Source organism: Protomyctophum parallelum (genome assembly GCF_964188405.1).
Source record: "Protomyctophum parallelum genome assembly, chromosome: 11".
Classification (NCBI taxonomy): Eukaryota; Metazoa; Chordata; class Actinopteri; order Myctophiformes; family Myctophidae; genus Protomyctophum; species Protomyctophum parallelum.
The window spans coordinates 41718324-41733789 of record NC_139707.1 but is presented as its reverse complement, the minus strand read 5'-3'; the positions used below and the strand labels follow the sequence as shown (position 1 = coordinate 41733789).

The 15466-nt window shown below is 48.5% G+C and overlaps 1 protein-coding gene across 3 annotated transcripts in view; it reads right to left on the bottom strand.

The window, feature by feature from the left end:
- The window catches only part of LOC310867416 (cyclic AMP receptor 1), an 85912-nt gene that overhangs the window by 4274 nt on the left and 66172 nt on the right, over positions 1-15466 (bottom strand). The window lies entirely within an intron of this gene.

Sequence of the window (15466 nt, the reverse complement as noted above, 5' to 3'; positions counted from 1 at the left end):
CGAGCTTTATATCAGCGTTTAAGAGCCCATTAGGCAGTGCGAGACGGCTGGGCTGACACATTCTTGGCTGCTGCTCCGACAGCACGCAGCACTTTACAAGGACAGGGAGAAGTGTAGCGCTCAACTCCCCCTCTCTCCTTTAGCCTTTCTCTCTCTCTCTCTCTCTCTTCCCATCGCGGCTTCTGCTTCCCTTGACCACAATTTCGCTGCTCCCATCTTCTTTTTTCATCTCCACGCATCGCCCCCCCCCCGCCCTTTCTCCTATATCTCTCTCCCTTTCTATGCACTCGGTTCCATCTATCTGGATATCTCATTTTCTTTTTTGACTCGCGAGGGTGTTCCTTTCTCCTCCCTAATATTTGTACTCGTCTCTCTCTCTCTCTCTTTCTCTTGCGCCCCTATATCTCTCTCTCCGAGGGGGGCCTGTGGCATGTGGCTATAGGAGGGGCACCTCAGGGTCCTGATGTTTCTGCAGCCACCATGGCCTCCCCGAGCTAATGACTGCCTCCGAGAATGATGCCGCTCGGCCATTAACCCTGGATTAACCCTGTATTAGCGCGGCTCGCTGGGTTAGCCCGGCCGCTAATGTCTTTTATTGATCTATTAGCGAGTGCGTCAAACCTGCGTATGGCTTGCAATGCAAGCAAGCGCTCTCACTGTGTTTGTGCTGCCGGGGAAATGCGCAGCCGCCGGAAACTATAAGTGGCCACAGACTGGTTGACCCTCACTCTGCGCCGTGCAAGGGGAAAAACAATCTCCAAGTGCTCCACCTATGAACCACACAAACATTGTCAGGGTATAAGAAGTGACTCAAAGTGGGAGACTTGATGGGATTCCAGGGGGAAATATATCCAAATTAAATTTACTTTAACACACTTTAATTCGATTCCCTTGAGGTGAATGCAAAACAAAACTAAACAAAAATAGTGACAAAACAGAAGATGACAAGTGAGAAATTTATTTTTATTTTAGAATTTTTAATTTGGAAATTGGGTCCCTGGAACAGAATAATTTTAAATGTGGTTCCAAGGCCAAATTCACGTCAATTTGGGAGTATAGGTGAAAACATTTGAAAACGCCTGCCATAAGAGTGTACTAGCACACATAGACATCAAATGGGGGCTTCAGCCCCTGCCCTTTTACCCGTCTGTAAAACAATTGCCCTTGCAGCATTTACTATGGTGAAAGAAATGCAAATGCCTCCTTTCCATGCAATACCCGAAGGCAGCATTCAGGAGAATTGCTTTTTTCTTTTCTTGCTTGTCTCCTGAACTTGGAACACAGTATTTTGCATTGAACACATTTGTTGTCGTATACACCGCATCTCTATAGCTAAAGAGTTCTGGGTTGTGGCCCGAATTGTGAGCTTGTAGATCTGCTATTTCTTTGTCCAAAATTGCCCTCTTACGGGATCTTAGCCCCTGCCTCTCCAACACTCTCTGCACGGCCCTGATTACAAATACGCCACAAGTGACACCATGTGGGGACAGATTGTGACAGATATGTGACAGATTACAGGCCACACATACTACAGGCATTACGCTTCACCCCCCACTAGTCGGAAAAATAGATTATGAGCCATGTTCTCTCCCAAAAAAGGCCAGTCAGAAGTGCAGGACAACTTACTCGAACCTATAAATAAACAATGAACAATGAATCTAGATAATAATCCTCTCTTATCCTCCGTTTTCAATGTAATTTAGCTATTGCCCCAGGTTGAGCCCGTTTCAATTTATTATTTGAAAGGGTTAAAGTGGGAGAAAGAAATGCAAACGCCAGTTGCCGGTGACCTAGAGTGGCAATGACGTAGCTAGAAGGTCACACTGTGCCCATCAACAGCCCTGTCCTTATTGAAGCAAGACACTGACTTCAAGCGGGGGACACACACACTGACTTATACCTCGCTCACTCGTCAGCAAAAATCCGCTTTGGATAAGGTCGACAGCCCCAAAATGCCTACTAGCTAAAGTGTAGGCTAAAACAAACAAGCCGGGTTTGTCTTGAGGGAGAAGAACGGGAGCCAGTTGCGTGGTTGTCGTATCGGCGGAGTCAGCAGCGCTGTTTCGGAGCCACTGCGCGCTCGCCTGTTTTCTGGGTTAGCCCTCCGCTGTATCTCACAGGACCAGACCAGCTGGTGCTCACATTCATTTCACTTCCCATTAAAGGTGAAATAAATCAGGAGTCCGTGCACAACCCCCCCCCCCCCCCCCCCCCCCCAAGAGATACAGAACACACACGCACACAACCACCACACACGCGCACATGCACACCGCATACACACAGTGGTGTGGTGTGTGGGGGGGGGGAAGAAGAGCACACACATATACACACGTGCCTTTGTGTATGTGTGGCGTGCACAGAGGTCTATCCTGGGTCGTATGTATCAGCGAGACACGATGTGCAGAGGAGACATTGTGACAAGTTGCGTGCGTGCCTGAGTGCATGTGTGGCGTGTCCCTGCATGTGTGTGTGTCACTGCCTGAGTGCGTGCAGCGACAGTGAGTGGGTTCTGTGCTGTGTGTGTGAAGGGGGGCTATTTCTGGCGTCTCATTTTTTTTTTCTGCTGCCGCAAAGAAACGCGATCGGCGTCCGGGAAACGAGAGCTGGCAGCCAGCAATCATCTGCCTGCCTGCCTGCCTGCCTGCTTGCCACACACACACACGCTCGCACGCGCGCACACACACACACAGTACACACACAGCGCACCTCGCAGTGCCGAGCAACACGCGCCATGGCAACGGAACAGCCGCAATTAGAGGCGAAGAGCCCTTCCCCTCCGCCGAGGGAGAGAGACGGAGAGAGAAATGAAAGGGAGAAAGAGAGGTCGGGAGAGATAGAGAGAGAGAGCCAGGAAGGGAGGGGGCAGTGCGGGCGGGGAGGGGGAGGGGGGGGAGGTGTGTGTGTGTGTGTGGGGGGAAGGGGGGGGGGGCTGACGGGCTGAGGCAGCAAGGGATGAGTGTCAAAGAAAGAGCACGCCGTGGAGAGAGGAAGGGGGGGAGGGAGGGAGGGAGCGAGGCAGACTGGAGAGCGGAGAGAGAGAGAGAGCGAACGAGAGCATGATAAAGAGGTGAGAATGTGTGAGAGGGAGGCTATGGTGGAGAACAGGAGCGCCAAGGGCGCCATGAGGAGGAGGAGGAGGAGGAGGAGGAGGAGGAGGAGGAGAAAGACAGAGGAGGAGGCGTTGAAAGGGACGGATAGCTTGAAGGATCGGGGCTGAATTTGAAGGAAAGCGCAACCGGGGCTGAATGGGGGTGGGGGGGGATACAGAGAGAGAGAGAGAGAGAGAGAGAGAGAGAGAGAGAGAGAGAGAGGGGAAAATGAGGGAGAAAAGGAGTGAGAAAGAGACGAGGACAGGAGGTAGAGGGTGCCTCTGCTATGAAAGATGAATGAGGGAGGCAGCGATGGGAACGAGAGCGTGGCTGCAGGCAATGCCTGACTGAGCTGCTCTGTGTGTGTGTGTGTGTGTGTGTGTGTGTGTGTGTGTGTGTGTGGGTTCATATTTGTGCATAGGCTTTTGTATGCATGCGGAGTGTGGTCGGGGGAGTGAGCAAGGCTAAAGCCTAATTTATAAGTCTCTGCATTTTACCAGCTATTTTTTGAGGCGCGTGGCAGGCATGGTCGTATGACAATGTATAAATTCAAGCTTAACAGTTGGGGCCAAATGCTAGTTGGTTGGTACTGGTGGGAGAAGATAGGATATAGGCCGAGAGAAATAAAATACCGCATGAGTCATGAGTAAACCAGCGGTCAACAACATATTGCGCACACGCACACACACACACACACGCACACACACACACACACGCATTAGCGAAGCACCGCGGAATGCTGCGAGGCCACCTGTAAGCGTGCAGTCAATCATTGTTACCCATGTGGCCGCTATCCGTCTCTGTGCTGCTGTCTTTCATGCTTAATTTATACTCCCCATCGCTTGCTGGAAAAAAGCAGATCCAAAAAGCTAACAATGCTAGCACGACGCAGTTTTTTTGGGGGTGGGGGGGCTGAACGACACTGTGGCTTCACAAATTATTTCAGGCACTTATACTCAGACTATCATTCCATTTGCAACAAAAACCCCTCATCCACACTCGCTCCCTTATCTCTCTCCCTTCGACTTCAATGATTCGGGTCCTAAATATTTCCTGGCCATAATTTCTCCACTTTTTAATTGTTCTCTTATCAGGACAGGGGCCTTTTTTTTCTCTTTCTTTTTCTTGTGCGCCGTCTGCAGGATGTGGAGAAAGTGGAGAAAGGAAGACAGGGAGGGAGATTAGACGGAGACATTAGACGGAAGGAGAAAGAGGGAATAGTATAGGCCTCCTTGACCCTGTCGTATACTTCCTCTCTGTGTGTGCCACCGTTCGATGTTCCTGTTCCAGACAAATCACATGCTTTGCAGAGGCCTAAACAAGGTCCGTTGCCCGCAGCAGCACGGCCACCGTCACGATATCTCAACCTTCTCTGACTTTAATGGGCGGATCCAAAATCAACAAGAATCCGTCCACGTCCGTCCGGGGCTGCGTGTGATTCTCAACTCTCCCTGTAATATACACTACAGACTACAGTAAGCATCGAAGCATTCGTTCGCCGTACAATAAGGCATGGTGGTGACCTGTGACTGTTTACACCGACTTTCTCTGTGTCAAGGACCCCCAAAATGATATACTCATTAGCCCGCGGACCCCCATAGGAAAATATATGCCAAGGACCAACCATAAGAGAAGATTTCTTTACAGCTCTAGCAGTGATTTTCAACCATTTTCATTTCAAGGGACCTGCTATACGACGCCTATTTAATGGCATTCCTATCTCTGGGACCCCTATGCATATCGTAAAACGACTGTTAATTCAACTCAGAGAGTGTACAAATGGAACCAAATGGACCCGTTGTATACACTCTCAGAGTTACAGACCCATAAGGGTCCATTTGGTTCCTATAACCACCATTCAGCTCCCTCAAGGACCTCCTTGGGGGTTCCCCCGGAACACACTTTGAGAACCACTGGTTTACACAAAGACATTTGCTTCGCTGTGGCTCAGGTAGGCACGGAGCGTTAAGGCGCTCTCTCCCACACACTCCAATCACATTACACACATTACAGCCACGCTCAGAATGGCTCAGGCTGATATTGACTCTCGCATGCTCAACATTTGTCACAAATGGGTCTGGCAGCTCGTCAGTGAACAAACTCAATTCACCTCCACCTCCCCATCCTCCTCCCGTAGCAGCATTTAGGTGCAATATGTCAGCATCAAGAATCAAGATTTAATTAAATAAAATCACACCCGTGTGAACTGAGTGGTGTAATTCCCCCCCCCCCCCCCTTCTCTCTCTCATTAGCAGGCAACAGTGCAGCACTATCCCTCTCTCTGTTTCTGGCAAACAGCGCCCCTACTGGTACTCATTATGGTGCTCATTAATGAACACACAGGTGAACACATAGGTGAACACATAGGTGAACACGGGAACACGGACATTGCTGTTCCTTGGAGTGGTTGCACCACTCAAACCCCCCCCCCCCCCCGCTCTCTCATTAGCAGGCAACAATGCAGCACTATCTGTCTCTCTCTCTCTGTTTCTGGCACAACAGCGCCACTTTTGGTACTCATTGGTACTGGTGATCATAGTCACACACAAACAAACAAACAAACATGAACACATGAACACACGGTCGACACGGACATTGCTGTTCCTTGGAGTGGTTGCACCACTCAAAACGGATTTGTCACCAATTAAAGTAAAGCTGTAGCTGAATCTGTCGGCAACTACCGTTACAACAGCGCGCAGAGTTTGCGGACGCGGGCGGTGTCCCCATAGCCAAATTCAATCTTTATTAATTTTTTTAGTTCTTAAGACTGTAACTATACCTAACCCAGTTTGGTGTTTCACATGGTTTCATTCAGCCAAGCTTCGAGTTCTTTCCGTCGGGCACTATAAGCGAAGTGAAAAGCAAGGGGTATAGTTTGGAAGAGACACTTCCAGGAGGTATTAAAACACCTCTGAGATCTGTATCTCGTGACCATTCATGACACACTCACACACACACACACACACACACACACACGTCGGCAGAAAGGGGGAGAAAACCTCTCACATGCTAGCGGCCGTGACAAATCCCCCACAGCGCATCGCCGTCTCAATATCCAGGGTATTAATTTAACCATCTGTTCCACTTCCAACCAGTGCTGCTCCCTGCAGTGCAGCCGACACACTGCTTGAGTCGAGTCACTCTCCTCCTCCGCCACTCGCCACCAACCAAGTGAGCGCGAGAGCCAGAGAAGTGTGAAATGACATTTTTGTCAGTCCATATTCTTTCCGGTTCGGTGGGAGCGGTGCAACCCCAATCGAACTTCACTTGGGCTTTTCGAGTATATACCCAGCTATACCTATTATGCTAACTGTGCGTATTTAAGCTCTGCTTCAGGGGGGGGGGGGGGGTTTGATCTCAAAGTCTGTGTCATGCTTTGCGCAGATAGTTCTGGAAGCGTCGCAGAGGAGCAGAGAAACAACACAACGCAACATCACTGCAGTAAATGGTTTCATCTCGATGCGTGTCAGTCTGACTGAACATGCGTGTCTGACTGAACACGCTAAATGGTGTCTGTCTGACTGAACACGCTAAAATGATGTCTGTCTGACTGAACACGCTAAATGTTTGCACCATGTGGAAAAGCTGTGTGTGTGTGTGTGTAACATTTATTTGGGGCTGGGGGGGGGGGGGGCTGGGGTGGGGGGACTAGTTTTATCTTTTGGAAATGCAAATATTTGAAATGCATATTTATACATTCCCTTAAAAATGTGGTCTGTGTGCATCTCGGAAATGGAAAACAGCGAAGATGGTTAAATAACGTATATGCTCAACATGCACGTACTGTACTGTACAGTCTGTCTAGAAGTATAATGTGGTGGATTATTTTGTGGTCATGCAATGTGTTATTTCTGAATGTGTGCTGAATGGTAGGGTTATAAACCAGTTGCGTTTTCTGTGCCAATCTGTAACGATTGTCTCCCGAGACAGTCCCGTGTGTCTGAGTATAGCCACACTGGGGACATAATCCCCTTACATCAAGGGGTCAACACGGGGACAATTGACACTTTGGGTTATACGGAACTGCCATTATCCACGCCTCCCAGCGCGAGTGAGAAACACACACCCTCCTACCCTCGACGCACACTCTTTCAGGACATATTTCTGCAACTTTAGGACGGTGAGCACACGCATGTGCACGCAGGCGTACACGCGCGCACACACACACACGTACACACACACACACACACACACACACACACACACACACACACACACACACACACACGCGTGCAGAGTAACAGACAAACAGGCACATACAGACCCCAGGGAGCGGGCGGCTAACGTTCACCAACAGAATAAAACCCAAACAAAGAGACATCCTGTTTCCTGGAACACAACACCACTCAGCTCTCGGTGCCGGGAGCACATACATACACACACACACGCACTTGCACAAACACACACACACACACACACACGCACACGCACACGCGCACACGCACACGCACACACACACACACACACACACACACACACACACACACACACACACACACACACACACACACACACACACACACACACACACACACACACACACAATCTGTTCTCTCCGCTGACGCCCATGTGCTTTCCCCGTGCCGGATCTGTGTAGCAGCGTGTGTATGTGTGTCCAGCCGCGTTGCCCCTGGCTGTGCACATAAGCTACTCTGTGATGTATGTAGGCATACACACATGTGTGTGTGTGTGTCTGTGCGCGTGCAGCCGTGTGCACACACACACACACGGATGCGTGAGTACGTACTGTATGTCCAGTAGTGTATGTGAGTTTATCTGTGGAAGAGTCTTGTGCATTTGTCTGTGCATGAACGTGCATGCACGCGTGTGTTCGTGTGTGCGCGTTCGTGTGTTCGTGTGTGTGTGTGTGTGTGTGTGCGCACGTGCGTGTGCGCTTGTGTGTGCGCGCGCGTGTGTGTGTGTGTGAGAGAGAGCAGATGATGGAGTAGGCTTTAGTGATTCCCTGGAGTGTGAGGCAGCGTTTACGGCGCTCTCAGAGCAGCCAGAGTGATGAATATTTAAAGACGTGCCTGAAAGAGCAGAGGGAGGGAGAGGCAGGGTGTGTGTGTGTGGTGTGTGCACGTGTGCGTGTGTGCATGCATTAGTGTATGGTGTGTGTGTGTGTGTGTGTGTGTGTGTGACAGCAAATTCGTGCCTGTCTAGGTGCGAACAAGCGTATCCGTCTTGGTGTGACTGCATGTGTGCGTACAAGCGTTTGTGTGTGAGAGAGAGACATTGTGTGTGTGTGTGTGTGTGTGTGTGCGCGAGCGCGAGCGTGCGCGTGTGTGTGTGAGAGAGACATACATTGTGTGTGCACGCGCACGTGCGTGTGTGTCTTAACAATCGCACACAAGCACACGGCACACTTGTGCCTGCTTACGCGTATCCCTTTATATGTACATCTGCTCTCTCTTCCGTGCCGTGCGGTATCCCTAGCCTGTGTAAGACCCACACAAGGCACGGCTACAGAACACACCTAACGCTCACCTACCCTCCCACGTGTGACATCAAGACCAGATCCTCGGTGCGTGTCCGGCCTTAAGAGCGTGTGTGGCTGCTCGGCGTGTCTGCACTTCAGACGGATAGATATGTAGGCCAGCTCTCAGTCTGGATAAACGTGGGGATGAATAGAGAGAGAGAGAGAGCCTCCACTGTTCAACAGGAGACCGACTGCATGCTGCAAGGCTCCGCGTCTCCTGTTACAACACTGATCATTGGCTGGACCACACACACACGGACACACACACACACAGAGCACGCACCTGCACAAAGCGAGAGGCAATATGCACGCAGGTGTGTGTGTGTGTGTGTGTGTGTGGGGAGGGGGGTCACACAAATACAAGCAGGCACTCAGTCATACACACTGCATGCAATGGCCACACGTAGTCACGTACTGCATATTCGAACAAATATAGCGCACGCACGTACGCATCGTGATCATTGTAATCAATCAAGCGGTGAGAGAAATTGCTTCTATAAGGTTGCTGGTCCGTCTCTGTCCCACACAACCACCGCCTCCGCTATACAACTACTGGCTGAGAGACCGCCATAAGTCTTTGCTGAGCACGTTCAACGTGTCCTCCTGGGAGACGTTAATTATGTGTCCTTCTGGGGGACGCCACAGTCACCGACTGATTCAGGTTCCTCCCCCCATCCCCCACACACACACGTCTGTGTATTGTCACTGCTGTTATATCCTACTGATTCGGCTGCCGTTGACGAACCCCCTTACCGGGAAGACGTAGAGAGCCTCTGTCCTATACCTCGACTCTCTGTTCATGTCTCTGTCATTAAATGTTTCGATGGATTGAGCACAAACAACAAAGGACCCGGCGGTGGGTCAGGGGTAGAGTGGCCGCACGGTAACCGCAAGGTTGCCAGTTCGATCCCGGGCTCCCCTCAGAGTTAGTGTCGAAGTGTCCTTGAGCTAGCCCATATGGGAGCACATGCAGTGACAAATATCACCTTCCCCAGCCAGCTTCCTTCCGTCGAACACTTTCGTATCGATGCTTGACAAAGCTGATCTTTACCACGGCGCCACTCGAGCCACTAATGAGATATCTTCAAATCTAATTGGTAGATTGCCATTAACGGAACACTCAGGACCCCAATGGAAACAAGCCACAGTGCTTGCTTGGGTTCAATCCTTCTAGCATTATTATATTTGTATCAACGTGCTCACGCAGGCATTGACAGTACAGTACAGTACAGTACAGTACAGTACAGTACAGTACAGTACAGTACAGTACAGTACAGTACAGTACAGTACAGTACAGTACAGTACAGTACAGTACAGTACAGTACAGTATTGAGTAAGCATGTAACGATACTTAACTCACGATACGTATCACGATATGAGGTTCACGATAAGAGTTTTCACGATATTTTCAACACAATTATTTTCCAGACAAATGACCAAAAGATATCTCCCCCCAAGCTTTTTTCACAATTTCTATTTAACTACATTGCAAACATAATTGCCTTCCTTGATGTGTTAATGAGCATCAATTAACGACCATCACCTGGGCACAGTCAGACACATACAGCTCCCCTCTGCAGGCCTCTACTACTGAAAGTGACTGCATGGAGTCTGTCTCATTTCTCTCCAAAAGCATGTGAATATGATGAAATATGATTACAGCTCACATTTCATATCACACACTAGCCCCCCCCCCTAATATTTTTTTACATATACATATCGTCAGGATATAATATCGATATATCGCAATATACGATATATCGTTACATGCCTAGTATTGCTTATGCTGCAGTGCGGGTCCTTGGGGTCCAAGACAAATTTAAAGAATTTAATAATAAAGAAACCTTGACCCTTATAATAACAGTAGTCTATGCTACGCTACGTTCCGTGCGTGCGGGGGGTGAGCAAGCCGTCGCCGACAACCGGCTCAGGGCAAAAAGTTGTTTTTTTGCTGTACCACCATGTCAGATCCATATAAAGCGATATAAAACGTATACATACGTCAATCACAGAGAACAGATGGCTATTTAAAAAAAAAACGTATATATATATGTTAACAGCAATGTTGATCGGCACAACGGCGTCAACTTCGGGAGTGCTTGAGGGCACAAGCACCCACTGACAAAATAATAAGCCAAAAAGCACCCACTGACTGAAGGCTGAAGCCCCCCTCCCCCTGGTCATTTTGTAACGTAAGGCACACACCTTTGTTCACACACAGTGTTCACAGAACAGGTTATGTTAAATGCTAATACGGTGGCTTTGTTCCAGTGACCGCACGGTTCATTCACACTCCGTTTCCTGCAGCAACACAACACTAACACGGTCAGCGGAGAGGCTGCTGTCTGTCTGTGTACCGTCGGCCCGTCTGTAAAGGAGAGGCTGCTGTCTGTCTGTGTGCCGTCGGACCGTCTGTAAAGGAGAGGCTGCTGTCTGTCTGTGTACCGTCGGCCCGTCTGTAAAGGAGAGGCTGCTGTCTGTCTGTGTACTGTCGGCCCGTCTGTAAAGGAGAGGCTGCTGTCTGTCTGTGTACCGTCGGCCCGTCTGTAAAGAGCCATGAGCCGGGAGGGAAGGGGAGGAGAGGGGCAGCAACACCACACTGACTTGAGACTTGACAAACAGAGCCATCTCACCCCACTGCCGTTATAGGAACCTTCCGCCAACTGCTGATCGGAGCGTTATGCGGCCGCTATGAGCGGGATCAACGCGAGACTGATGATGTATATTTAAGCTGTGCCACAGCACAAATGTAAACACAACCTAACAAGACTATACAGCTCCAAATCATTATGGAGATATCAGATTTTTGGTTCATCGTTTCTGCACGCTTGAGAGAGACCAGATGCAGGCAGGAGGGGGGAACTTGTGAACTCAATACTGCCGCAATCTGGCGGTCAGGTAAATAATGGTAAATGGTAGCATTTATATAGCGCCTTTATCCAAGGCGCTTTACAGAGATTGTGCATTACATTCACCCCATTCACACACACATTCATACACTGATGGAGGCGGAAACCATGCAAGGCACCAAACCAGCACATCAGGAGCCATTAGGGGTTCAGCGTCTTGCTCAAGCCAAGGACACTTCGACACTAACTACCATCCGGCCACTCTACCCCTGAGCCACTGCCGCCCATAACATACAGTAACAACCTTCCAAACACTGGATTTGGGCTCATTTTGAGCAGAAAAAAGGGAGTAATAAGCGTGCGCGCGTGCACGTCGGATCCGTATGCAGGCTGTCTAACATGTGAGTAAAAGCAAAAAAAAAAAGAAAACTAAAATATTATTTTTTAATTACTCGATTAAATGAAATTAAAGAAGGACGAGATCCCTCATTTTGGACACAGGCGGGTCGTGGGGAGAAGAACGAGGTCCCGCGTTCTTGGCATAGATTGGGTTAAAACATTCACGTGTAGGAGCCCCAGACGTTCCACAGATCCCATAGAGAACAATATTTTCAGAAATCTCTATGGGATAAAAAAAGAAACTGAATTGGCTTTCTATCTGTGGGACCACAAAATGACATTGCCATTGCTATCCCTGTTCCACATACAAACGGCTGGCAGTGGATACCGCTTCACATTTTATTGCCATATTTTCATTATTGTGCTGAGGTTTGGGGAAATAACTATAAAAGTTCAGTTCAGTCTCTAGTCATTCTACAAGGAAGAGCAATAAGAACCATTCGCAAGGTCAGCTGTCTGGAACATAGAAATTCTCTATTTTTACAGTCAAAACTGCTCAAATTCACTGACATAGTAGCTTATCAAACAGCAATAATATAATGTACAAGGCTAGGAACCAAAATTTACCAGCAAATATTCAGAATTTGTCTCAGGATAGGGAGGGGGATTGTAATTTGAGGGAAATGTTTAATTTTAAAACGTTAAGCAGAAATATCACACTGAAAAGTGTTTGTGTTTCGATTAGGGGTGTAACACTGTGGAACAATTTGAGGGATGAGCAAAAACAATGTTCTAGCGTCAATCTGTTTAAAGTAAGGTATAAAAATATGATTTTCACAAAATACAGAGAGGAGCTAAATGGATAATTCAGGTGCTTATGTGTTTAAAATGGATATTCTTTATTTTTATGTATGATATGGATATATGTGTATTGAATTTATATTTGTTTATACTATGTATGTGTTACATAGTCAACATATGTGTCACGTGGTAGTGGCCGCCATACTGTCTGGTTTGTTTACATTGAGCGACTATCCGATGTGCTTGTATACGATCTTTTTTTTAAACTGACCTCACAATGGTACAGATTTTCAGCTTTCCAGCATGGAGACAGCACCAAGGAACCCAGATTGACGAGTTTACAAAAAGACGTAGAATGGCTTGGATCTAGGCTGTACGGCGCAGAGACATAACGTTCAAAACAAAGTATCTAAGCACAGCCGTGTTTGTTCACAACATTTTCCTTGTCCTTGTAATGTATTTTGGTCCCGACGTTCTGTCTATCCATCCTGGTGTTGGTTCACTATATGTTGTCGCCAAGAACGAGCTCAATATTTACAAAAACATACCACCGTCACTCTATTCTGAGTGATGGGGGCTATAATTTAAAGCCCACGAGAGGGCCGTCCCTAGCTTTTCAGACGCCGCCCCCCTCTCGGTGACGTACACGTTTTCACACGCTATTATGCCCATGAATGGAGATATCTGTATCTGTCTGACATGACCTCCATGTCCATCTTAGGCCCGATTCATACTCCTATTTAGTGCCGAAAAAAAAGGTCGGTTCGCGATCGGTCCGACGGTCCCCGACCCGACTTCAGTTCGGCTCTCTATAGTACCTGCTCGCGGCAAGCGGGCGAAGTCGCATGTAAATATGGGCGCTCCTTGACATGAATGTGTTTGTGGCTGCAAGGTAATGAACCTCGCACAGCGGGGACGTATCTGACTGGCCCACGCTGTGGCCGTCCTCCTCCTCCTCCTCCTCCAGCCAGCTGGGTGTTGTGTGTGTGTGTGTGTGTGTGTGTGCGTGTGTGTGGTGTGTGGTGTGTGTGTGCGTGCGATTGAGGCTTAAGGGGCCGTTCACACCTAAGAGACAGCTGTCTCCTCGGTGTCTCCTGTGTCTTCTGTGTGTGTCGCACAGCTCGCAATTCATTTCCAATGGAAGTCACATGGTTTGAGGAGACGACCTTGTTCCATGGTGGGTGGGGGGGGGGGGGGGGGGGCAGAAGACAGCCAGGGGGAGCAAGCTTGTCTCCTCAAACCATGTGACTCCCATTGAAAACGTATTGCGAGCTCACACAGGAGACACAGAGGAGACAGCTGTCTCTTATGGCCCCTATAAGAACGCGATTGGGTAGGACGGAGGTATCTTGTGTTTATGTTTCTTACATGAACGTGTTGTTTATTTTGTGTAGCCTAGAATAGGTTTGTAATTATTTGTGTGAGAGGAGAGTGCAGAAGAGAGGAGAGGAGAGGAGAGCAGCAGGTCTGACAACAACACTGCAGCCAGTGAGAGAGAGAGGCAGCCATACCGCCAGCTCCGCGGAGCTCACCTCCCGGCCACAAGCATTTGGAAATTTGGCTTGTGTCTCTTCCAGACTCCCAGTGTTTCCTTTTCCTTGGCTTCAACGCCAACAAATTGAACTTGAACTGAATTAATGACGAAATACCGCTGGGAGTGCCGAAATGAGTTCGGGGTGGTCACAACATTGCAGTGGGCACAGAAGCGCCGAACCTCTGAATGACGTCACATTGTGTATAGTCTCTACAGAGCGAATATTGACAAAGCCCTGAACCGGAAGTTTACAGAACGCACTGGAGTCTATGAGCGTTTGTCACTATTTTAGAGTTGACCGGCGCTGTTTTCTGCCGCCTCATTGAAGCAACTCTCCTTAGTCTCTGGTTGTAACGGGAGTTGCCGACAAATTCATCTGCGGAGCTCTGAATCTGTGTTGAGAGATTATACTGTGATGACTCAGACGACCCCGGAGTAGAGTCGCTGCTTCTTCGCCTGGAAAGGAGCCAGCTTAGGTGGTTCAGGCATCTGGTTAGGATGGCCTCTCTGGCGTCTCCCTAGAGAGCGTCGCAGTCCCGCGCCCTTTCATGACGACGCCAGGCCCAGGAAATAGTTGCCAGTGTATTTTTCCCATAGACATTTCAAAACGTATTTATTTAAAGACCTTATAAGCGTCGTACGAAGCCAACTCTTGTCGTGACAAATCATGACAACAAACACAATATTTTGGACCAAACAAATAATTACAAAGAAGAAAAACAACAACAACAAAAAAGCGTTGTAAACTGCCGTTTTCTTCTTCTTTCTAATTTGTTGTCATGATTTGTCACGACAAGAGTTGGCTTTGTCCAGCGGCGTAAACGTCTTTAAATAAATACTTTCTGAAAAGTCTCCAGGCACAGTATATGGTCAAGCGAGCTTGCAGATCTGTGGCGCAAATCTTTGAATATATATTCTTTCAGAGTGAACGTTTTTAACTCAAATCTTTCCTTCGGGGGGGGGGGGGGGGGGGGGGGTGTCCCTGAACAACATATTTTCAGATAGGGGTCGGCGGCCAATTACATATAATTTTTGGGGTCCTTTACATGAAACAGTTTGAGAACGACTGACATAGAAAGATAGGTTTTTCAGAAATGTTCAGATTTAGAAGACATTTTTGTAGAATCGGCCTCAGGTCTAACTGGGTTAAACCTCTTGGGCCACTATGATTCTCGTAGCAAAAGCAAATGCCTAAAAAGGTTTAGGCATTAGGTGGTATAAGGCATAGGGCTCTTAGTCAGCGTCAAGCATGTTTTTGAGGGTTTAATCTCTCATGGTGTGCCGAAGACTCAAAACAGTTCATGCTGCTGACCCCATAACTCTTGGCATCCTGTAATTGATTACTACCCCATGTTGCACATTACCGATGCACTCC